The sequence below is a fragment of the Gossypium arboreum genome, chromosome 12, assembly GCF_025698485.1.
Source record: "Gossypium arboreum isolate Shixiya-1 chromosome 12, ASM2569848v2, whole genome shotgun sequence".
Taxonomy (NCBI): domain Eukaryota; kingdom Viridiplantae; phylum Streptophyta; class Magnoliopsida; order Malvales; family Malvaceae; genus Gossypium; species Gossypium arboreum.
Genome location: NC_069081.1, coordinates 30,898,220 through 30,924,793, shown reverse-complemented (window position 1 = coordinate 30,924,793; position 26,574 = coordinate 30,898,220).

Genomic DNA, 26,574 nt, shown 5'->3' with positions numbered 1-26,574 from the left:
GCCTTTTATAGAGGGCTATTGTCTCGTTACATCATTTGAACCGGGAAATTCAATCCCTTACATCATTACATAATTGAAACTTTTCAAAGAATATATTCTCTGATTACAAAAATACAAACTTCATAAAATAGTCACTATTCTTGCACTAGAGAATCTTACTATTCTTTCGAGGGAATATTTACTGTTTGCGCCAGAGAATACTTGTAATATCCTGAATTAGGGCCTAATCAGAATAGTGGTTTCGTGACCACAAATTTGAGATAGAAATAATTATTTTATAATTATTTTGATGTTTATGATATGATTGCATGATTGTGTGAAAATTTCGTGATGAAATCCTATGCCTAAAGTGCTTAAATTGAAATTAGGGACTAAATCGAATAATTTGCAAAACTTGCATTCTAGGAGTTTTTAGTATGAAATTGTTTTGGAATAATAATGAGGAGGTCTTAAATAGAATTTGACCAATTTCTAAGTTTATGGACAAAAATTGGACATGGATGGAATTTTTGGAAAGTTTAGTAGTAAGGGCATTTTGGTCATTTAGTTATTAAAATGACAATTTTTGTCCATCTTCTTCATTAGGCCGAACTTTCAAGGGTTCTCCATAGTTAGGGTTTGTTTCAAGCTTTCAAGCTCCATAGTAAGTGATTCCAAGCCCCGTTTTTAATGTTCTTTACGTTTTTGGAATCCCGGTAGCTCGATTAAGCTTATGCTAGCAATAATTCAACCTAGGGTTCATATTTGGAAAAATACCCATAGGTGAAATTTGTTTATTTTGGTGTTTTATGATAGAATATGAGGTTTTAAATTATGTTAGACAACTTTTACTACTCGGTTTTAAGCGAAAACGAGTAAAAGGGCTTAATCGGTAAAAATACCTAATAGTAATAAGTACATGTTAGAGTGTGAATTTGATGTTTCCATAGAAGGGAAAAATGATCATCATGTCATAAAACATAAGAATAAGGGATGAAGTTTAATTCCCGAGCCTAGGGACAAAAGTGTAATTATGCAAAAGTTTAGGGGCAAAAATGTAATTTTCCCAAAGTTTATATTAAATGGTGTTTTGATGAATGTATGTATTAAATAAGATTAATTTGGCATTATAGATCAAGAGAAACGAGATTCAAGTCACGATTGAGGGAAAAATAAAGTTTACAAGAATAGGCTCAATTGCTAATAATTTTATACCGAGGTAAGTTCATGTGTAAATGTAGTAACATAATTGTCTTTTTAAGCAATTTAATGTTGTTTATATGATATGATGCTTATTATTATCATGAAATGTTATGTTTTGTGGTTATTGTTGAATAATATGTAATTATGTGAATTACTTGATAAGTATGAACTATCACCGAAGTATCGATTTCGATATTCTGTGGAAGACGGAAAAGATGTGTAATCGAGGAAAAAGCCCGTTTGAACCTTGGGAATAGATTAGAATACAAGTGACATGTCACTAGGATGGTTGAGTTCCGAACTCGTTGAGTTGAGTCCGAGTTCGTGAGATGTAACTAGGCATCCGAGCTCGTTGAGTTGAGTCCGAGTTCACTTATGGGCTGGTTACATGGTAGCTTGGCTACATAAGTTCCATGAGCTATTGAGTTTGTCTAGTGCGGGTATGGCTCTTATGTTCATGAGATCCGCGTATTCGAATTATATTCCGATGTGTTCAACGGGTGAATCTTAAGTGAATAAGAAGAAGGCCTAAAACGAAGGTGACATGTTGGTAAGTGTGGTAAATGAGAAAACTTGACAGGTATGTGCTTAAACTCTCGGGTTGAAAACTTGGTATGATGAAATCATAGGAAGATATTAAATGTAAATGAAACATGAATGTCTTGGTGTTGTTTATGCAAATGATGTTTTATGTGAGATTGTGTGATTATGTTACTTGCTATTTAAATGTGAACTTACTAAGCATTTGTGCTTACTCCCTCCTTTTCTTTCATTGTAGTTTTGACAAGCCGGCTTGAGAATAGGGATAGGTCGAAGACTCGTTCACACTATTCGAAGGCTTAAATTGGTAAAATGGCTTGTGTATTTTGAATGTGGCATGTATGGCAAAACACTCACTTTGTGTAATTGATCTTATGATATGGCTATGGTTTGGTAAGAAAAGGGTTTGTAAATGATTAGCCATTGGAATGGCCAATCTAAGTCATATTTGATGTTATGTATGTTTAAAATGCTATTTAGTCCATGAAAATCCTTAGTAAAGTGAAATTTGCCATAAAATGTAATCGACAAAGAGAGTGATGTAAATTTGAAAATCACTAAAAATAGTAGAAATGGAATTAAATGATGAGTAAGTTATTAAATTTAAGCTTCATTAGTCTATTTTCATATGGATTGAACAAAATAGGTATATAAATTATATTTTATGAGATATTTGAATTTTTGTGAAACAGGGCCAGAGTGATTTCTGGATCCCCTGTTCTGACTTTAAAAATTCATCATAAATTGAAAAAAAATAATTAGAAGTCATACTTTATATGTACAGATTCCTTATTTAGTATAGTTTTAATATAAATAAACTTCATAGTTATTGAAATTCTATACAGAGAGATATCTGATTCGTAATATACAGAGATCAGAGCAGTCAAACCCTAAAACAGGGGAGACTTTAACTAATAAACTATACTAATTTGCTTGACCAAAAATTCTAGAAAAAAATTAGTAAATATATATATGAGTCTAGTTTCGGGAAAAATTTACAGAATTGGATTTTAAGTTTCGGAACTCGAGATATGAATTTTTAAGCGACTGTGACGCAGATTACTAGCTTGACTGGAAATTTTAAAAATAAATTGTTTGAGCTGTTTAAGTAATGAATTAAGTCTGTTAACACCTCGTGTTCGACTCCGGCGATGGTCTCGGGTACGGGGCGTTACAATACTTACCGTTTACGCTAGAGAAAATTTCATGTTCACTCGTCTCTTCTTGCAGGGAATATTTACTGTTTGCGCCAGAGAATATTTCCTGTTCATCTTCATCCATTTCTTTCTTTTTGCATCATTTCTTCTTGGTCCTGTTAATGGTTACTGAAGTGGTATCGTCTCCAAGGTCCACCGTTTTGATTAAAGACACTGAAGATTTCTCATCTTCAGATTCAGAAACCATTGAGCTGAGCATTTTAGCCATGAGTTTTTTGTATTCCTTCTTGGTCTTGGCTTGAGCTAACATCACACTAGCTATCAACTTTGCTTGAAGAAATTTTGTTGTGGTTTGATCTGGGGCTGCGGACTTACATAATCTCAGATTCTTGTTGAAAAATTTATCCAAATATTTTGAATCATATTTTTCATCATTAAACTTGTCCCGCCATTTTGTTCTATAGTTGTGAACTAATAATAGAATTCCAGTACATTGATCTTGCTCATAGGAATAATTCCAAGAAACAATCCAAGAAATGCACAATTTTGAGTAAAAATGTATTGTTCTGAAAATGTGTTTTTGGTTTGGTTCAGGTTGAAATTTGTCAAAGAATTTGGGCCATAAATTTTGAATTTTTTCTGGTAGAATCTCAAAGGATGATGGTCTATACCAATTCCACCATTCTTGGAACCAGCTTGGGAATTTGAATTGGGTATCGTATTTGAAATATATGAGCCAAGAATGTCTCATATGTTGATTTTTCATTAAGAAGGTGTTGTACCACGTTATTTGGTAATCCCAATATGTGAAATATGGGTGGTGGTCAATTTTGGTGGTAAATTTGGCTGGAAATTTCTTTGGAGAATTTGGGTTTTCACTCCAATCTCTTGGTCAAAGAATTTTTAATATTTGGGCTATTGAATGGGTAATAAAATTTGGATCTTTTGGGTTTTTGTAGTGTTTGAACAGTACTAATCTTGTTTTAATCAGTATGTTCTCATAATACTGTTGGGGTTTTTAAAAATCCAATGGCTTGAAATGCCATCCATTGAAAAGTTCTTTTGCAAGTATATGTGGAGGCTTTTCTGAAAATTCTTCCTCCATAACAAGAATTTTTTCAAAATATTTGTCTGGAAAATATTGTGAGGATTTTTGCGTAGCAGTCTGTGAAGACACTGTTATTTCTTTTGGAAACACATCTTGGAGAGATGTCTCTTTTAAAACATTTTTGAGAGGTTTTGGTTTGTGTAAAACAATCTCTTTATTTTTTTGAAATATTTGCTGCTTCACCAGCAATTTGTTTGAGAGGAGTTTCCTCTTTCATTTGAGAAAAGGCCTGTAACGCCCTATTCTCTCAAATCCCTAAAACCCTGTTAAATTAATTTTGTATGTTTGCCTTAGTGGTTTGGTGCTTTGGGAGTGTTTGGGAAGTTAGGGGTTGAAGCCTTGGCTTGAGAAAAATTTTCCTCCTAATTGATTAAACCCTTGTCTTCTGATTGTAGGCTTCTTAAATTAAGGTGAGGGTTACATGACAAAAAGAGCCATTTATCCTAGTGGCAAATGGCATGTTAATAGGCCATGGGACTAGAGTTCGAGTCCTATTACACGCAAGGGATGTCTTTTTGCTTTTGTGACGTGTAGGTGGTTGTGCTTCTCTAGAACTCTAGTGCTAGTGGACGATTGTGGTGTGAGGGGATGAGGTGAAAGGATATGTCAAAATCTAGGAGGGAATTATGAAGTAGATATGAGAGTTGGTGGTGGAGAGACTAGGGGAGGATTTTGAGGAGAAAATTAAGGATTTGAAAAGTGTAAAAGTGTTGTGCCGTAAGTGGGAGTGTGGTGTCGTAGGGGGTGTCCCTTTTTGCCAAAATAGTGTCAATTCCATCTTGTGTTTATTTTCGGTTTGCTCTTTCCCTTAGTTTTTTTGCGATGACCGATTACTTCTTCTTTTCTTTTTTCAAAAGATTAACTCTTTTTTTGGGCTGATTACACTCTCATTTCTCCCTTTTAAATTCTTTCAAAAGTTAACCTAAGTCTTTAGGTTGATCTTCTCCTTCTCCTTCCCTCTTCTCATCACTTTCGGATTCGATGTTTGCACTTTTTTATTTTTGCCGAATAGGTTCCCTCTCTTCTTATCCCTCTACTCTTTCGATTTTTTTCTGGCGTGCCTCTTTCACTGCTTGTGCTGAACATCTTCTATTCTCTCTTGTTGACCGAATACCTCATCACTTTCTTCATCTGTCCATCACTTCTGTTCTGAATTTGGGGGGACTCATTTTTCCACAACCAAGGTATAGGCCGATTGCCTTTTCGTTGCAAAGGATCTTTTATTCGTGGTAAAAGCATTGGAGGGAACACTTAGTTTTGGGAGTAAGAAGAGGTTACGATTGTTTATTGGTTCTCGATCACGGAAGCATTTTTCAACTACAAGTCCTTAACAGGTGTGTAACCACACTACTAATAACATAGATCGGGTGTGTGGCCACCCGTGCGGCAGGCCATGGTGCAAACCATGGTCATGTGGTCAGCAAAACGGCCATGAGCATTTTCATGGACTGTCACGATATTAGGCCATTTTGGGCCGAACTGGGCCGTGTAGGCCCAATAGGCCTGTGGGCCCCACAAGGAGAAAATCGTACAAAGTGTGGTAAATTGTGGGACAGGCTGTGTAAACTACACGGCTAAGGACAAATCTTGGCTTTGTGGGCCATAAGGGCTATAGGCCTATTTTCACTAAATGACTGTTCAGGTTACACGGGTCTGCTCAGACGACTATGGACCTACTGTTGGGTTGGTAAGTATATTTAACCCTATACTGATGAAATGATTGTTACACCCCTGTGAGGTAAATTGACAAAAAGAACCCTGTATTATGTATGACTATTTTTGAGCATGACACTTCTGCATACACGTATGATATTATGTTGCATTACATGGGGTGGAATATATAATTTTGGAGGAAGTGTACTAAAAGGCTATAAGCCTATTACTGGCAGCTCTACTGTAAATATTGTTTTAGTACCGAAATTGGTACGACTTGGTGTGTAAGGTTCGATAGGTCAATTTGATCCCCACATGGTGTGTAGTGTGACAGCCCAAAATTGACCCTAGTCGGAATGTGGTTTCGGGACCACAAAACCGAGGCATAAAAATAATTAAAGATTTATTTTGATGCCTATAATATGTGTGTGCTCATGTATGACATTTTATGATGATTGATTTAGTGTTATAAAGGTGAATTCCACTAGAAAGGACTTAGTAGTGAACTTTGAAAGTACGATAGGAAATGTGTGATGACTAATTAAAGCATGCATGCAAAATAATGGACTTGCATGTCAAATTCCCTTTTTACAAGTGATGGCCGCCATGACAAAGAGATATGGGCTAAACATGTCATGAAACATGTTTTGTTGGGCATTAGGGAGAAATAATAAACAAATAAGCATGGGTAAGAAAAGAATGAAAAAAATGTGTGTGAGAGAGTAGCATTCCCCCATTGCCGTGCAACCAAGAAGAGAAAACAAAAAATTTGTTCATCCTTGTTCTCTCCTTTTGGCTGAAAATACTAAGAGGGAGAAGAGATTTTGCTTCATTTCCTTTGTTTAGAAGAGATCTAGAAGGATATTTGGCTAAACTTGCATCAAGATTGAGGTATGTATGAGGTTGTGTCATGAGATTCATGCATGTTTTAGTTGCCAACTTGATGTTCATGTTAGCCATGGTTCAAATCCTTGTTATGCCATGGAAGTGGTATTTGGTCAAGGTTGGTATTGTGATAAAGCCATTGCATGTTAAGTGTGAAGCTTGATGATGATGCATGCAATGATGGATTGTCTACTCTTGAAATTTCTTTGTAGCCATCTTGAGTAAGACTTTGAGTTTTCTTTTGTTTAACCATGATTGAAGATGAAAGGGCATGATTGTGATGTATTCGGCCATGATGCATTCATGAGCATGGTTCATGCTTCTTGCATGTTAGTTAAAATTTGTGTTTTGGATGGCTATATGGACACCTTGAAATTGGCCATGCTCATATATGTATATATATGTTTGCACATGATGTTTTGGTTATGAAGTAAGTGATGAATATGTTTGTTTAAAGAAGAAGATGTTGAAGAATGTTTGTGAAATTGCAAGCACATTCGGCCTAGCACACATATGAGTGCTTGATGCTATATTATAAGTTTTGAGCTACAATATACAAAGCATTAACTAGTAAAATGCATGATGTTTTTGTGTGGTATTAAGTGCATAATTGGCCTCAACATGGACATGTATATTTGGCCTTAGGGAGCCTATTGATGGCCTTAGCTTTTCCTTGATGCTCGAATGAATTGTATTGAACTGCTTGATGTAGTATAAAATGTGCATGACCATTGTGTATTCAAGCGAAAGGGTGGCCATATGACCATTTAAACTCCTTGTCATATTCGGCCATAAGCTAGCACAATGAGGTTTTAATAAATTGAATTTGTTTGAATTAGCTCAAGAGCTTAGAGGGCCACAATTGGACAAGGGGAAGGAAAAAGTGATCGAATAGCCGTAAAAGCCGTTCGACAACATCCGAGGTAAGTCCTCAAGAAGTGACCCTACTTGAATTATGTGAAATGAAATATGGATGTGTATTGATTATTGATTTATGTGTGTATGAGTATTTGAATGATACCCGGCTAAGTCCCAAGGCGATTATGCTTGTGATTATATTTGCGTTTGAGCCTTAGTAACGAAAATGAAATATGAATGTCTAATGATTATTGATGCATGTGTGCATGAGCAATTGAATGATATCCGGCTAAGTCCCAAGACATTTATGCTGGAAATTATATCCGGTTAAGACCAAGGCAATTGTGCTAGTGGCTACATCCTGCTAAGACCAAGGCATCCGTGCGAGTCATTCTATCCGGGCTAAGACCAAGGCATTCGTGCACGTGGTTATATCCGGTTGTATTCCGAAGAAGCTTGGGCTGGAGGTGAGTGTTGGTTGCTGTAATAAATTCAATTAGTACGCTCGAAAGGCCCAAAGAATAAGGTGTGTTTATATGTGCATTGGAAAGTCGACATGTTTGAGCAACATTCGCTCAATCGACTAACGAATTTCAGCTATTGAATAGGTTGATACCTTGTGGAAGTATATAATGATGAAGTGGGAAGTAAGAATGATTATGTGAATGTGTATTAATGAAATGATGCATTTGGCTATGTGAATGTATTGCTTTAATTAAAGCTGATTTTATTCCTTGAGACTTACTAAGCATAAAAATGCTTACCCCGTTGCTTTGGCTCTCTGTTTTATAGATTTTGCTCGATAGCAATCGGATTTGGGATCATTAAAGTCGAAGTCATCCACACTATCAACGCCTCCATTTTGGTATAAATTTTTGGTTGAACTTTGAAATGGCATGTATAGGACTACCCCTTTGTTGGTTTAAATATGCTGTGATGTATATGTGTTCGGCCATGCGAAAATGGCTCGTAAAAGTGAAGTACGAACTTAGACTATTTGCGGTTTGTATATATATATATATGGTGTCATGATGTGATTATGGATTGGAAGTGGGAATGTTGGTCACATGATCAGCCATTGGTATGGTTAAAATGATCATATGTGAACCTATGTATGGCAAGACTAGTTGGTTCATGGAGACTACAAAATAGGTAAGACCTACCTTCAAAACAGATGCTGCCAGCTGCAGTGACGTGAATGTGAAAAATCACCAAAATTTTTAGGGATGGTATTAAATAGTGAATAAGCTATGTAAATGAACCTTGATGAGTCTATTTTCATATGGAAGAAACGAAATGGTCATAGGAGTTACATGTTAAGAGATATTAAAGCTATTGTGAGACAGGGCCAGAATGGTTTCTGGGTCCCCTGTCACAACTTTAAAAATTTACTATAAATTATCCAGAAAGAATTAGGAGTCATGCCTTATATGTACAGATTTCATTTTGAGTCTAGTTTCATTAGAAACAAACAGAACCAGTATTAAAGCCCTGTGCAGAGAGATATTCAAGTTGTAACGCGCGAAGGTCAAAGCAGTCGATCCCTGTAACATGGGTAACTTTAACTAATAAACTGTACCAATTGGCCCGACAAAAAATTCTAGAAATAAATACATGGATGAATATATGAGTCTAAATTCATGGAAAATTTACGAAACCAGTTTTTGAGTTTTGGAACTCGAGATATAATTTTTAAGGCGACGATGACGCAGTTTTCCAGCCTGACTGGAAATGTCAAATTGGTGGGCAAAATATGTGGACTTGGCTTGTTAACCCCTCGTGTCTGACACCGGCGATGGTCTCGGGTTCGGGGTGTTACAATTTTATTGGTATCAGAGCCACGGTTTAGTCGATTCTAGGACTACCGTGATGTGTTTGGGGTCTAGCTATACATGCCATTAAATGATGAATCGATAGTGTGGTGATTTCTGACAATTTGACTTTGTGTTTGTTTATAGCAATGGATCCCGATCCCAACCGAAGCGATAGCTGATGATGTGGAGAGTGTGGCGCTTGCTCAGCGCAAGGACAACATGGCGGACTCTCAACCTATGGCCAACAATCCGAATGATGAGGCTAGGCAAGCCTTTTATAGTGTGATGAACGAATGGTTTAACCAATACATTTGAACTAACACTACTGTTCCACAACCTCCATTCCCGACAAATGCAACCCCAGCACCTACAATACCTCCGGTGATGACCAAATAAGGTCAAGTAAGCCCCAATCGATAGGATTCAAAACATGGGGCCACTGAATTTAAAGCTACGGATGATGATGATGCTGAGCGAGCTGAATTTTGGTTGGATAACACGATCCGGTGCTCGATGAGCTATCTTGTACACCGATGAGTGCTTAAAGTGTACCATCTCCTTGCTACGTGAGTCCGCCTACTATTGGTGGAGTACTCGACTTCGTGGTACCTAGAGAGCAAGTGACTTGGGAATTCTTTCAAACCGAGTTCAAAAAGTATATCGATCGATTCATCGACCAAAAGCGAAGGAATTTCTTGATCTTAAGCAAGGTTCTATGTCGATTCGACTATGAACAAAAATTTGTGAGGCTTAGCCGATCGTCGCGAGAATGCATTTCGTCCGAGGCTATTATGTAAACGCTTCGAGGATGGGCTGAATGATGATATAAGGATGTTCGTTGGCATTCTCGAAATACGAGAGTTCGTAGTACTTGTTGAGCGAGCTTGTAAAGTCAAGAGCTTAGAAAGGAGAAACAAAAGTTGATGTGGGAACCGGAGAATTCGAAGAGGTCCTCGGAAAGTCTCTTCAACAGCATCGAAGAGATTTCGAGATGATGTGAGCCGGTTTAGAGGCTTGGGCTTTTCTAGACGAGGACGCGATCGACCCCTGTGACCACACGAGTCACTTCGATCGCCGATGGTGGAAATGATCGCGAGAGAGGGCGGAGTGTCTACATTGTGGCAAATGGCATTCGGGAGCTGTTGGTTTCGTGATCGCTCTCCGCTATAAGTGTGGATCGGCCGACCGGTTTATGAAGGATTGCCCGAGGATGCTTGAACAGAATGTAAGTCGAGTGGAAACCGGGTGCTACCATCGCCGAGGTAGGCCACCTAGAAATATGGGCAATGTTAGTGGCGGTCGAGAGGATCTAGAGATGCTACCATCGATCCGAGGCTCGGGCTCTGCTAGAACTTATGCCATACGCGCGCGCGAGGATGCCGCCTCTCGGATGTCATTACCTGGTACTTTCACTCTTTTCAATACTAATGTGATTGCTTTGATTGACCCGGTTCTACTCATTCTTATATATGTGAAACCTTAGCATCCAAGAAGACTTTGCCTATTGAGTCTCTCGAGTTTGTAATTTGGGTGTCAAACCCGTGGGTCATTACGTGCTTGTCAACAAAGTGTGTAAGAAAAGTCCCCTAGTGTTCCGAGGTTCTTGTTTTCCAATGGACTTGATGCTTTTGCCGTTCGATGAATTGACGTTATTCTTGGTTTGGATTGGTTGACCATGCACGATGCGGTTGTAAATTGCAAAAGCAAGACTATCGATTTGAGGTGCGCGAATAATGAGGTAATTCGGGTTGAGTCTACGGACTTAAAGGGTTGCCACCGTAATATCGCAATGTTGGCCCGAAAATATGTAAGAAAAGGGTACGAAGCATACCTTGCGTACGTGCTCAATGACAAAGAATCAGAAAAGAAACCTGAATCTGTGCCCGTGGTTTGTGAATACCCGGATGTTTTCCCTGAAGAATTGCCGGGTTTACCACCTATTCGGAAATAGAATTTGGCATCGAATTGGTACCGGTACCACTCCAATTTCGATAGCTCCGTGTCGTATGGCACCAACGGAATTAAAGGAGTTGAAAGCTCGGTTGCAAGAATTGGTGGATAGAGGTTTTGCTCGCCCGAGTTTTTCGCCTTGGGTGCGCCGGTGTTGTTCGTGAAAAAGAAGGATGGAACCATGCGGCTGTGCATCGACTATCGTCAGCTTAATAAAGCGACGATAAAGAACAAATATCCGTTACCACGTATCGATGGCTTGTTCGATCAACTGAAGAAGCCTCGGTGTTCTCGAAAATAGATTTGAGATCGGGCTATTATCAATTGCGAATCCGAGATTCGGACGTACCCAAGACGCCTTGAGCGAGATATGGTCACTATGAGTTCCTAGTGATGCCGTTTGGGCTCACTAATGCCCTCCAGTATTTATGGATTTAATGAATCGGATCTTCAGACCATATTTGGATTGATTCGTAGTCGTGTTCATTGATGACATCTTGGTCTATTCAAGAAATGAGACCGAACATGCTGAACACCTGCAGTTAGTGCTGCAAATTTTACGAGATAAGCAATTATATGCTAAGTTCAGCAAGTGTGAGTTCTGGTTAAGAGAGGTTAGCTTCTTGGGTCATGTGGTATCTGCATCGGGTATTCGAGTCGACCCGAATAAAATTTCAGCCATCCTAATTTGAAGCCTCCAAGAAATATTACTGAGGTTCGGAGCTTTTTGGGGCTTGCCGGTTATTACCGACGATTTGTAAAAGGTTTTTCAACTATAGCCACACCGATGACGAAGCTACTCCAAAAGGATGTTAAGTTCGAATGGACGAGAAATGTCGAAAAGTTTCGATCAATCTGAAAACTTATTTGATGAAGCCCCAATTCTAGTGCAACCCGAATCTGGCAAAGAGTTTGTCATCTATAGTGACGCCTCCCTCCTTGGGTTAGGTTACGTATTGATGCAAGAAGGTCGAGTTGTGGCCTATGCGTCGAGGCAATTAAAGCCACACGAGAAAATTATCCGACCCATGATCTCGAATTAGTCGCCATCGTATTCGCCTTTAAAGATTTGGCGACATTACTTATTTGGTGAGAAGTGCCATGTGTACTTGGATCACAAAAGTCTCAAATATTTGATGACCCAAAGAGACTTAAATCTGCGACAAAGACGTTGGCTCGAACTATTAAAGGATTATGAGCTGGTCATTGACTATCACCCCGGAAAGGCGAATGTGGTTGCGGATGCCTTAAGTCGTAAATCATTATTCACTTTACGACGATGAATGTGCACTTGTCATTCGATCCGACGGTGTGTTAGTGGCTGAATTGAAAGCCAAACCATTATTGACACATCAAATTCGAGAAGCTCGTAAAGTCGACGACGAGTTGGTCGCAAAACGGCCGAGTGTGTTCGAACAAGGACTCGGAGTTTCAAATCGATGATGACGATTGTTTGAGGTTCAAAAGTCGTCTGTGTGTTCCAAAGAATTGAACTCATTTCGATAATTCTGAATGAAGCCCATTGTAGCCGAATGGCAATCCACCCGGGGAGTACGAAGATGTACAACGATTTGAAACGTCGATTTTGGTGGCAGGGTATGAAACGAGTCATCTCCGACTTTGTTTCGAGATGTTTAATATGTCAACAAGTGAAAGCGGAACATCAAGTGCCTTCAGGATTACTTCAGCCAATCACGATACCCGAGTGGAAATGGGATCGAGTCACAATGGACTTTGTATCCGGACTGCCATTGTCAGTAAGTAAGAAGGATGCGGTTTGGGTCGTGGTAGATAGATTGACTAAGTCGGCTCACTTTGTCCCCGTACGTACGGATTTTTCAATGGAAAAATTAGCCGAATTGTACGTTTCTCAGATTGTGAGATTACACGGGGTGCCTATTTCCATCGTGTCGGATAGAGATCCGAGATTTACCCCGCGATTTTGGAAAAAGTTGCAAGAAGCTTTGGGTACCAAGTTGCATTTCAAGACCGCCTTTCACCCCAAACCGATGGTCAATCCGAGCGGATAATTCGGATACTTGAGGATATGTTGAGATGTTGCGTCCTTGAGTTTAATGGTTCATGGGAACGGTATTTTCCGTTGATTGAATTCGCACAACAACAACTTTCAATCAAGTATTAAGATGGCACCCTACGAGGCTTTGTACGATCGTAAATGCCGTACACCATTGTTTTGGACCGAGCTTGGTGAAAGCAAGATTTTCGGGTGGATTTGATTAGAGATGCTGAATGAAAGTGAAAGTAATTCGTGAAAGTCCGAAGATAGCCTCCGATCGTCGAAAGTCGACGCGGATCTGAAGCGTAAGGATATCGAGTATCGTGGGAGATAAAGTGTTTCTCAAGGTATCGCCTTGGAAAAAGATACTCGATTTGGCCGTAAGGGCAAGTTGAGCCCGAGGTTCATTGGGCCATATGAGATATCCGGCGAGTCGGTCCAGTGGCATATCGTTTGATTTTGCCCCCTGAACTCGAAAAGGTTCACGATGTCTTTCATGTTTCGATGCTTCGACGCTATAGATCCGATCCATCGCACGTGATTAGTCCATCAGAAATTGAAATTCAAGCCAATATGAGTTATGAGGAAGAACCGATTCGTATCCTATCACGGGAAGTGAAAGAGTTGCGAAACAAGCGGGTTCCGCTAGTGAAAGTGTTATGGCTCAAGCACGGGATAGAAGAAGCTACTTGGGAGACCGAGAACTCTATGAAAGAGCGATATCCAAACCTATTTACCGGTAAGATTTTCGGGACGAAAATTTCTTAAGTGGGGAGAGTTGTGATAGCCCAAAATTGACCCTAGTCGAATGTGGTTTCGGGACCACAAAACCGAGGCATAAAAATAATTAAAGATTTATTTTGATGCCTATAATATGTGTGTGCTCATGTATGACATTTTATGATGATTGATTTAGTGTTATAAAGGTGAATTCCACTAGAATGGACTTAGTAGTGAACTTTGAAAGTACGATAGGAAATGTGTGATGACTAATTAAAGCATGCATGCAAAATAATGGACTTGCATGTCAAATTCCCTTTTTACAAGTGATGGCCGCCATGACAAAGAGATATGGGCTAAACATGTCATGAAACATGTTTTGTTGGGCATTAGGAGAAATAATAAACAAATAAGCATGGGTAAGAAAAGAATGAAAAAAATGTGTGTGAGAGTAGCATTCCCCCCATTGCCGTGCAACCAAGAAGAGAAACAAAAAATTTGTTCATCCTTGTTCTCTCCTTTTGGCCGAAAATACTAAGAGGGAGAAGAGATTTCGCTTCATTTCCTTTGTTTAGAAGAGATCTAGAAGGATATTTGGCTAAACTTGCATCAAGATTGAGGTATGTATGAGGTTGTGTCATGAGATTCATGCATGTTTTAGTTGCCAACTTGATGTTCATGTTAGCCATGGTTCAAATCCTTGTTATGCCATGGAAGTGGTATTTGGTCAAGGTTGGTATTGTGATAAAGCCATTGCATGTTAAGTGTGAAGCTTGATGATGATGCATGCAATGATGGATTGTCTACTCTTGAAATTTCTTTGTAGCCATCTTGAGTAAGACTTTGAGTTTTCTTTTGTTTAACCATGATTGAAGATGAAAGGGCATGATTGTGATGTATTCGCCATGATGCATTCATGAGCATGGTTCATGCTTCTTGCATGTTAGTTAAAATTTGTGTTTTGGATGGCTATATGGACACCTTGAAATTCGCCATGCTCATATATGTATATATATGTTTGCACATGATGTTTTGGTTATGAAGTAAGTGATGAATATGTTTGTTTAAAGAAGAAGATGTTGAAGAATGTTTGTGAAATTGCAAGCACATTCGCCTAGCACACATATGAGTGCTTGATGCTATATTATAAGTTTTGAGCTACAATATACAAAGCATTAACTAGTAAAATGCATGATGTTTTGTGTGGTATTAAGTGCATAATTGGCCTCAACATGGACATGTATATTCGGCCTTAGGGAGCCTATTGATGGCCTTAGCTTTTCCTTGATGCTCGAATGAATTGTATTGAACTCCTTGATGTAGTATAAAATGTGCATGACCATTGTGTATTCAAGCGAAAGGGTGGCCATATGACCATTTAAACTCCTTGTCATATTCGGCCATAAGCTAGCACAATGAGGTTTTAATAAATTGAATTTGTTTGAATTAGCTCAAGAGCTTAGAGGGCCACAATTGGACAAGGGAAGGAAAAAGTGATCGAATAGCCGTAAAAGCCGTTCGACAACATCCGAGGTAAGTCCTCAAGAAGTGACCCTACTTGAATTATGTGAAATGAAATATGGATGTGTATTGATTATTGATTTATGTGTGTATGAGTATTTGAATGATACCCGGCTAAGTCCCGGCGATTATGCTTGTGATTATATTTGCGTTTGAGCCTTAGTAACGAAAATGAAATATGAATGTCTAATGATTATTGATGCATGTGTGCATGAGCAATTGAATGATATCCGGCTAAGTCCCAAGACATTTATGCTGGAAATTATATCCGGTTAAGACCGAAGGCAATTGTGCTAGTGGCTACATCCGGCTAAGACCAAGGCATCCGTATGAGTCATTCTATCCGGCTAAGACCAAGGCATTCGTGCGTGGTTATATCCGGTTGTATTCAAGAAGCTTGGGCTGGAGGTGAGTGTTGGTTGCTGTAATAAATTCAATTAGTACGCTCGAAAGGCCCAAAGAATAAGGTATGTTTATATGTGCATTGGAAAGTCGACATGTTTGAGCAACATTCGCTCAATCGACTAACAATTTCAGCTATTGAATAGGTTGATACCTTGTGAAAGTATATAATGATGAAGTGGGAAGTAAGAATGATTATGTGAATGTGTATTAATGAAATGATGCATTTGGCTATGTGAATGTATTGCTTTAATTAAAGCTGATTTTATTCCTTGAGACTTACTAAGCATAAAAATGCTTACCCGTTGCTTTGGCTCTCTGTTTTATAGATTTTGCTCGATAGCAATCGGATTTGGGATCATTAAAGTCGAAGTCATCCACACTATCAACGCCTCCATTTTGGTATAAATTTTGGTTGAACTTTGAAATGGCATGTATAGGACTACCCTTTGTTGGTTTAAATATGCTGTGATGTATATGTGTTCGCCATGCGAAAATGGCTCGTAAAAGTGAAGTACTGAACTTAGACTATTTGCGGTTTGTATATATATATATATGGTGTCATGATGTGATTATGGATTGAAGTGGGAATGTTGGTCACATGATCAGCCATTGGTATGGTTAAAATGATCATATGTGAACCTATGTATGGCAAGACTAGTTGGTTCATGGAGACTACAAAATAGGTAAGACCTACCTTCAAAACAGATGCTGCCAGCTGCAGTGACGTGAATGTGAAAAATCACCAAAATTTGTAGGGATGGTATTAAATAGTGAATAAGCTATGTAAATGAACCTTGATGAGTCTATTTTCATATGGAAGAAACGAAATGGTCATAGGAGTTACATGTTAAGAGATATTAAAGCTATTGTGAGACAGGGCCAGAATGGTTTCTGGGTCCCCTGTCACAACTTTAAAAATTTACTATAAATTATCCAGAAAGAATTAGGAGTCATGCCTTATATGTACAGATTTCATTTTGAGTCTAGTTTCATTAGAAACAAACGGCACCAGTATTAAAGCCCTGTGCAGAGAGATATTCAAGTTGTAACGCGCGAAGGTCAAAGCAGTCGATCCCTGTAACATGGGTAACTTTAACTAATAAACTGTACCAATTGGCCTGACCAAAAATTCTAGAAATAAATCCATGGATGGATATATGAGTCTAAATTCATGGAAAATTTACGAAACCAGTTTCCGAGTTTTGGAACTCGAGATATGATTTTTAAGGCGACGGTGACGCAGTTTTCCAGCCTGACTGGAAATGTCAAATTGGTGGGCAAAATATGTGGACTTGGCTTGTTAACCCCTCGTGTCTGACACCGGCGATGGTCTCGGGTTCGGGGTGTTACATGTAGGGCTGGTACGGAGATGGTGTGTAGCGGATGGATTGGGTGGGATTCTTTGTTTGCATACTATATTGAAATATGCTCAGGCCCAGACTACCTCTGCTACTAAAATGGGCTTAGGCCCAGATTGATACTGTTACTGAAAAAGGGGCTAAGGCCCTAACCGAAACTAACGGGCCTAGGCCCAGATTGTGTTTACTTTGATTGTTTGTTATTTTGGGGTTTCACACATTGAGTTTTCGTAAACTCACTCATCTATTGTTTGTGAAGGAAATCCCCAGGCTTAGACAAATCGAGGCAACGAAGGACTCGAAGGTGGCCACTCGACGTAGTTAATTTATTAAAATACTATAAATTAGATTTTATTTGATATTGGGTTTTCGTTATGTAATATGGTCTTTTAAAGTTTATTTTAATTTAAGGATTTAATTACTTTAATTTTACCTGTTAGTAATAGGACTAGTATTTTCAAGAAAGTACAAACCAATGTTTTTCTGAAATCATCATGCTTACGCCATACATTTTAAAAGCTTCCGCAACAAACACTATTTTAAAGTTTGAAAAACTAGTATAATCAATATTTTGCTTGAATAACCTAAGTTTTCACAAGGAACTGGTCATCCTAACCTTTTATTTAGAATCTAAAGAAATTTTTATGAAAAACAGATATTTGTCAAGTTGTGTTTAAAAGAGCACTCCAATGTCACATCACAGATTTGACCATAACGTCTAGGCCGAATTTGGGGTGTTACAAGGCCAAAGCTATTTCTAGAGATTGAGAAAGGAACTCAATCCATTTTTTTATTTGAGAACCAATTTCATTTGGATCTTGTGCATCTTGAACAATTGTATTTTTAGAGGATTTTGATGAGGATGATGACCTCTCATTTTCTTCTTTATGGCAAATTTCATACCATGACTTAATTGGTTTTGAGAAAATTTGGGTTTTGGCTGTCTCTCCTATTTTCCCTTTTCCTTTGTCTCGAGGTTTGGTTGGCAGTTTTGAAGAAACTCTCTGGTGAGAAAATCAAGCAAAGAATTAGTTTCTCCTTTGATGTATTCAATATCAAAATTGTCTGCCATCTTGCAAAAATCTGTTTTGAGGCAATATTTTGAACATACTTTTGTAAATCTTCTTTTGTTGATTTGCAATCAATTCATAAAAGAAATTTTTGATTTAATAAATCACTTTGGAATTTTGTAATACATAAAACAATTGATAAAATTTCTTTTTTAATAGTACTATAATTTTGCTGAGTTGGATTCTAGTGTCTGGAAGTAAACTAGACTATTTACTCTTTTCTCCTTTTAACTTGTTTTAGGATCCCACCGTATCCTATTTTAGAAGCATCTATTTCTACAATCTTGGGGGCATTTGGATCAGCTAAATATAAACAAGCTAGCTTAGTGATTTGTTTTTTAATTTGGGTGATAATATTGGTATGGTTATATGTCCAAGGTTGTGGATTCTTTTTGAGCCTATCATATAATGGTTTACATAATTTGCTGAGACCTGGATAAAAGTCTATGACATAATTGAGGATTCCTAAGAATCTTTGTAATTGGACTTTATCAAGGATTTGGTTTGGGAATTTGTTAGCAAATTCTATGGACCTTTCTATTGGGGTAATGGTTCCATGGGTAATGGAATGACCTAAAAACCTTACTTTGGTTTGGAACAAACTTATCTTGGATTTAGAAACTACTAAACTATTATTTTTATGACTTTTATAAAGGTCGATAAATTTTTGAAGTGTTTTACTAAATTTTCCGAAAACACTAATACATCATCGATATATACTATTGTAAATTCAGAATATTGGTAAAAAATATCATTCATTATTCTTTGAAATTCAGATGGAGCATTTTTCAATCTAAAAGGCATTACATTTCATTCATATTGTCCAAATGGTACAGTAAATGCCGTTTTATATCTTTCTTCTTCTTTTATTTGATTTGCCAAAATCCAGATTTCATGTCAAAATTTGAGAAAATATTTGCATTACAAAGTTTCTGTAATAAGTGTCTCTTGGTGTTCCTCTTTTGAGTTCTGCATTTTTTATTACATAAAATGCTCAACAACTCCAAGGAGAACTGCTTTTCCTAATTAAATATTTATTAAGAAGATCTTGTATTTCTTTTTTACAAAATTCTTCCATTTCTTTGTTCATTTGTATTGGTCTTGCTTTTGCGGGTATTTTTCTTTCATCAAAATTATTTTCATATGGTAAAGTTACTTCGTGTTTTTTCCTATTTCAAAAAGCATTAGGAATGTCAAAACAAATTGTTGATTCTATTTCTTCTTTGATTTGATTTATCCTTTTTTGTACTTCTCTTTTTTCTAATTGTTTAGTCAATTTTTTAAAACATATTTCTTCTTTTAGAAAAGAGATTGTTTCTGTTTATGATTAATAAAATTATTGATCTGCCTATTATGGATGGATAAAGATTTTAATAAGTTGAGATTTATTATTTTTGGTTTTTCTACAAAAGGAAATTCTACTTTAATGTTTAAAACTTTGGTGGAGATAGAATTATTTGTTACTTTATATGGTTTGAGTAACAATATGAATGGGGTTCCTAATATGACGTCTTGGGTCATATCTTTTACCATTAAAAAACATATTTGATATTTTATACCTTTGTTGCATATTTCTGCATTGGGAATTTTGTAAGTAATTGTTAGTTTTTTACCATTTGCAACTTTAAGAAATTCTGATGTTTTGTCATAATATTTAGTTGGAATTATCCCTTCTCTAATACAATTTTGTTCTGCTCTTGTATCAAAAAGGGCTATTGTTTCTAGTTGAAATTCATTATTTATAACAATATTTATTTTTATTAAATATCTTTAGATAGATACTTCAGTTAGAACCATCATATATTCCTGTATATTTTCTTTAGGTTCGGGTTTAGTTTCTGACAGACTGTTTTCTGGGGTTTCATGTTTTTAAGGTTTGCATTTGTTTTTTCATTTATTGTTGTTCCATTTTAAGCTGAGAAAGTTCTAATTTAATTTGTTTTGTTTCTAATTGTAATTCGGAATTTGTAATTTGTTTGGGTTTTATTTTTCATATTTATTAAATATTATATCTTGTATATTATACATTTGTGATTGACTAGAAATAATTTCTTTTTTCTTTTTCTGGTTTATCTTTTAATGAGGATTTTAATTTCAAAAGGTATTCTCTTTTAAGTTTTGGGTCTTGGATTTTATCAATAACTTCAATCATGAATTATTGGTCTTCGGTTAACATATTAATTGAAGGTTCATTTTCATCATCAGAAGATTGGGATGTTGTATGTAATTCGTCAATTTGTAATTCATCTGTTTCAGTAGATATATCATTTTCAGAAGAAGTTGTTTCTAAGAGAATCTCATTTAATTTTTGTTCTATTTCTTCATCTAGATTTAAATTGTTAATTTTTCTTTTAATTTTGCAATATTTTGAGATGTGTCCGGGTTTTCATCATCTATAACATTTTATCTATTTTGTTTTTTTTTTGTTTCTTTTCTTTTCTGTATTTTCTATATTTGGGTTTTTTTTATAATATTCTGAAATATTTTTCTTCTATTTTTTGGTTTTACAGGGCAACATATTTTTGAAGAAGAAGGTTCATTCCTAATGTCAAATTGGTGTCAGAATGATCCTAATTCTTTTCTACATTGATATCTTTCTTTCTTAATTTGTTTTTGTAATTTTAAATCTTGACAAATTTTTAATCCTTCTTTTTGGGTGAAACTAATTAGTTCACCATATGTAAGTTTTTCATATGGAATAATACCTCTATAATTTCTCTTATTTGATTTCTAACTTTTTCTCCTACTAAGGTAGGAAGTCCTGTTAGAAACTTTTCTTTCCAGAATGATTGTTGGTTATCAGATCTTTGCATAACTCTAGTCATAAAGACATCTTTGTACCATTTAAAATCGGTTAATTTTTTGCATTTTAAATTTGATAATAATTCCGATTTCTATCTTTAAGATGAGAAGGATCTCCTATAAAGTGTTTAGAGATTGAGAAAATTAAAGAGACTACTGCATCTTGGATTTCTCTTCCTTGTTCATCCAAAATAATTCTCCCTTGATCATGTTTTTTATTGCTTTTAAGATTTCTTCTTATTGGGTTTTAGTAAGTGCATGGTTCCACCATCCTTTTAATTGACTAGTAAATCCAACAACTAAAAGATTGGCTATAGCATGATCACTTATTAATCCATTTTGGTTTTGGGTTTTATAAACATTTGAAACCATTGTCATTTGTTGTAATAGACTAAGAATATTGTATTCTGACATTCCATCAATATTCCATTCATAAATTGTATTAGCATTGTATTTATTCTGAAAAACAGGTTTTTCTTCTATATTAAGATCAAGTGCAATGGTTTTTGGGTAATATAATCGTTTTGGTTCTTTCGAAGCCATCTTGTTAATTTGTTGTTCATCAAACTGGTCACAGTCAGATTGAGAGGATTGGTGTAATGTATTTTCTTAATGTTGGGCTTGCATTGGGGTAACAGTGCAATTAATTCAGACTTGTAGTTTTCTAAAACATCAAGTCTATTTTGGATTTCTATTAAGAAATCATTTTGGGATTTTTGGAAAGGTTTTGGAATCTCATAAGGTGTAAATACTGGTTCTTTAAAACTTTTTTCTGTTACCTCTTTTACGGGTTCTTTCCTAATCGGTTGACTTTTTACTAAATTCTTAATATAATCTAATTATTTTCCTATTGTATGAAGACTGATATTTGTATAGTTGTTTTGTTCTACTATCATTTTAATATCTTTTGATGAGATTTGTTCTCCTGCATCAGGAGCTCTCATTCTTTAATGATTTGATTTTATTCTAATATTTTTGTGAAGATATTGAACCTCTATTAAAGGGGATGTTGAGAATCAACTTCGCCTTTATTAGTCTGCCATCTAGTATTATGTTTAATTGTATTAACAGATTCTGAATATTCTTCAAACCATTCAAAGAATTTTATATGAATTTTATGGGTATTCATAAATTCATAATATTCTTGAAGAATGCTTTCTTTTTATCATTATAATTTTTAAATTAATCTTCTCTTTTTTGCTTTTTTTTTTTTGGAATAGAAGTGTTTTCTACACTATTCCTTATTTATCTCAAAAGTTTTTTCTAAAACAAATATTTCTGAATTTTCTCATTGTCTTGCATTATTAGTCATTAACGAATATGTTGGTGACATATTAGGTGAATTTTGGGGACTCTCTTCCTGTCTGGCATAGATAGGTTGAGCTATATTTGAGAAATTATCTATTTCTTGTAAATTGGTTCTAAATGTTGTTGGGATAAAAGAGACAGAGGCTCTAGCTGTCCTAAAATCTGTCGTTTTCTGGGTTTGACTTTTCTTCTAAATTTAACCTCCTAAAAGTTATACTAGTACTTCCTATTTCGAAGGAATATCTTGGAGGCATTCTTCGTGGCTTGTTGAATATTAATTCAACTGTGCCATCTTAGTGTTGAGAAATTTCACTTAATGAAGTATTTCTTATTGGAATTGGTTCCACAGGGTCTGTAGCACCCTCAAGTTTCAACCTATCAGGAGGCCTTATTTCATGCCATTGTATTGTTCTTAGGATTGTGGTATGAGATCTTGAAGTATCTGTTTCTATTAAGAGGGTTTCTCCTTTTGGGCTTTGAAGTACAGGCTTAGTATTAACTACAGAATACATAGCTTTGAAGTGGAGACTGTAAACTAAAGTTAATACTTCTGAACCAGGAAGCATTTTGTAGTTATGGGTATGAATTTGGAGGGTTAAAGATTGTAAAATATTTTTGTCAGCCAAAGAAACCATAAAATTTGGATAACAATTAAAATGGATTGGGCCAGTACATAGGCTTGTTTCTATAGTTCCTAATAATGAGTCATTAAACATGATGTGTCTTTGGTCCCTTAAGACAATTAAAATTAAAGTATTTTTAGTGGCTTCAACACTAAGAGGTTTGACACCAACTTGGACTAGTCCAAAATGGACATATTTATATTTATGTTCTTTGAGTTTATTAATGACAACTTTATCTAATAATTGGATTGTTTCATATTCTTTTTCAATAGGTAAACTCCTTTCTTTTGTTTTCATAACGTAACTACAAAAAGCATTTAAATTTTCAAAAGTTGTTTTCTTGTAAACTTGGTTTGTTGGAACTCTTGGAAGAGCCCAATTATCAAATCTTTGGGGAATATTTTCATAATGTTCTTATTGTTCATTAACAGTGTTGTTTTAGGTTTGGTTAGACTCTTGGGATTGATTGGAAACGAAGGTTGCAGAAGAATTGGTTCTTATAAGAGAGGGAAACATTCTTTATTTTCTTATTTCCTACAAGGGGGTTCTACCATCAGGATTTTCAAATTATTATAGTTGCCTACGAGGATACTTTGTCTTTAACATGCCTAACCCATGGCTAACTGGATTGCGTATCAATACTCAGCAAAATAATATTACATTAATGAAGATAGTTAAACCAGAACTCGGAAATATAGAAAACAAATTGAATATTTTCAAAACTTAGAAATACCCGCTCCCCTTTGGCTTTGATACCATTAAACATCAAAGAACACATAAGCTCATCAATGGAAACTATCAAAATCTTAACAGTTTTGAAATCGAAGACACAAGCTAGCTAGTACTAATTGCAACGATCTCAAAAACGTAGAAATTATTAAAAACAAAGCTAAAACCATACCTAATCGAGCATTTGAAGTTTGGCCGAACCAAAAGCTTCTCCCATGGTTTCATTCGTTCTAATTTTCGGTGGAGAAATAGTGAAAAGATGATGATTTTAATTTGTTTTAATTAAATATTAACTTTCTTAACTAATTACCAAAACATCCTTTAAAAACATAAGTAATTACACCAAATGCCACTCCACTATCATCCACTTACTCATAATTGGCCTATTTAACACTTAAGGACCTTTACTTTAATGTTCTATAGCTATTTGAGACTTTTAGCTAATAGAACATAAGGTTTACACTTTACGCGATTTAGTCCTTTTTACTGAAGTAAATATTCAAATAGTAAAATTTCTTTATGAAATTTTCACACAAACATTCTATCATACAGCAAACCAAATAATAAAATAAATATTCTGACTTCAGATTTGTGGTTCCAAAACCACTATTCTGATTTGACCCAAAAATGTGTTGTTACAACTCTCCCTCCTTAGTGATTTTCGTCCCCGAAAGTCTTATCAGAGAATAAATTAGAGATTTTTTGTAACATCCGACACCTAAGCCCTACATCGGGATGGGATACGAGGCGTTACCACACTTAGTCACATGCATACAATCATTTTGATGTCATTAAGACTCAGTCAAATTTAAAACTTTTTTAATTTAATAACTTTGTCTAAACTCCTTAATATGGACCTACAAGGCCCCAAACATCCATTGGAAACCCTTCGGGACCAACCCGGGTCCTTTAAATAACATTAGGAAAATAATGCTTGAAATAGGGCACAAGCCCGTGTGGAAGGGTAACACGCCCATGTGGTCATTTAAATGGTCGTGCTGATGGTCCATGTGACACACACGGCCTAAGCATATAGGGACACACCCATGTCCCATGCCCGTCTGAATTAAATTCTAAATTAGAACCTACGAGGGTTTTCACACGGCCTAACACATACCCGTGTCTAAGGTCCATGTCCCTCACACGTCCATAACATACCCATGTCCTATCCTGTGTTTAAAAACCTTGACATTAAGTTTCTAACGTCAACATCCAATAAAGGGTACACGGCTAAGGCACATGCCCGTAGCCAGAGGCCGTGTCCTCCACACGGTCGTGTCTTTGCCCGTGTGTTTACTCCCATGCATTCTGACTTACAAATTTTATGTGCAAGGGACACATGACTGAACAACACGCCCATGGGGCAAGCCGTGTGTGACACACGGCCTAGAGCCTTTGCCACCCTGAAACACAATCTAACATCAACCAACATATCACAGTTTAGCTTAATATGATTTCTCAACCAAACAACCATAGTTAAGACCTATATACATTACATATATTTAACCATGATGACAATTTCACATTCATGAAAGACTAGCTTGCATTCACATAATAACTTTCAATATTAGCCATTTTCCATGGCCTTATACAAAATGAATCAAATGCTAAAGTAAGCCTGTAACAGCCCGATTTAGACCCTAATCAGAATGGTGATTTCGGGACCATGAATCCGAGTTTGAAAAATATTTAAAAATTATTTTCTGTATTTATTTTGTGTGAATTTATATCTGTGGAATTTTCGTGATTTAATTTTGTCGTTTAGGTATCTGATTAAATAAAAGGACTTAATCGAGTAAAAGGGAAATTTGGTGGTTATTTCTAAAAGGGACCTAATTGCTATTGGCTTCTTTAATGGGAACCTTTATGTTGTAAATAGCCCATTCCATGTTAGTTGGACGGTATTAGGCTTATGATATAAAGTTTATATAATAATTCATTAAGGTTAAATTTGTAAATTAAACTTTAAGTTATAATATGTTATAATATATATCATAAAACATAAAATAAAGCTAATATATGTGTTATAATTGTTCTCCATTGCAGAAACTAAACAAAAGAAAAAGAAAAGAAAGGAAGCTAGGGTTCGGTTGATTCTAAGCTCAATCAAGGTAAGTGTTCAGCTCAGTTTTTGATAATTTTTACGTTTTTGAGATCGTTGCTTCGAGTACTACAAAACCCATGCCTTAATTTTTTATTTTGATGAATATTTTGAGTTATGCCATTGTTGAGAGCTTGTGATTTTTGTGGTTTGATGATGAAATATGAAAAATATGTTTTAGATTAACATGTTTTGTATTGGAATTTTTGATGATTTTGAGTAATTAAGACTAAATTGCAAAAATAATAATTTGAGGGACTAAAATGTGAAATAAATGAAATATATAGACTTGTATAAACACTAGGAACATTCGGCCTAACATGGATATCTTCAGATTTTGCATCTTTTGTGTTTTGTGCAATAGGACTAAATTGTAAAAAGTGTAAATGTCAGGGGCAAAATGGTAATTTGTCCATTTATGTGTTTTTGGGCTAAATTGAATGAAAATATATTTGAATAAGCTTAATTTGAATATGTTTAGATCAAGAACCAAAGAAATCAGATTTGGATCAGGGAAAAACAAAAGTCGTCGACTAGCTGTCCCGTTTCGTTTTACGTTGTCCGAGGTAAGTTTATAAGCAAATAGACGTGTTTAATTGTAGTTAAATGCTAGATATATATTCTATTACGAAATGTATGAATTTATCTTGGTTATGGCCGAATATGAAAAGGCTTGACTACTACATTTTCGAATTCGTTTTGACCGAGTTACGACGTCCGAAAGCCCCATTTGAACCTCAGGAATAGCTAGGATACATATGTCATGACATAGG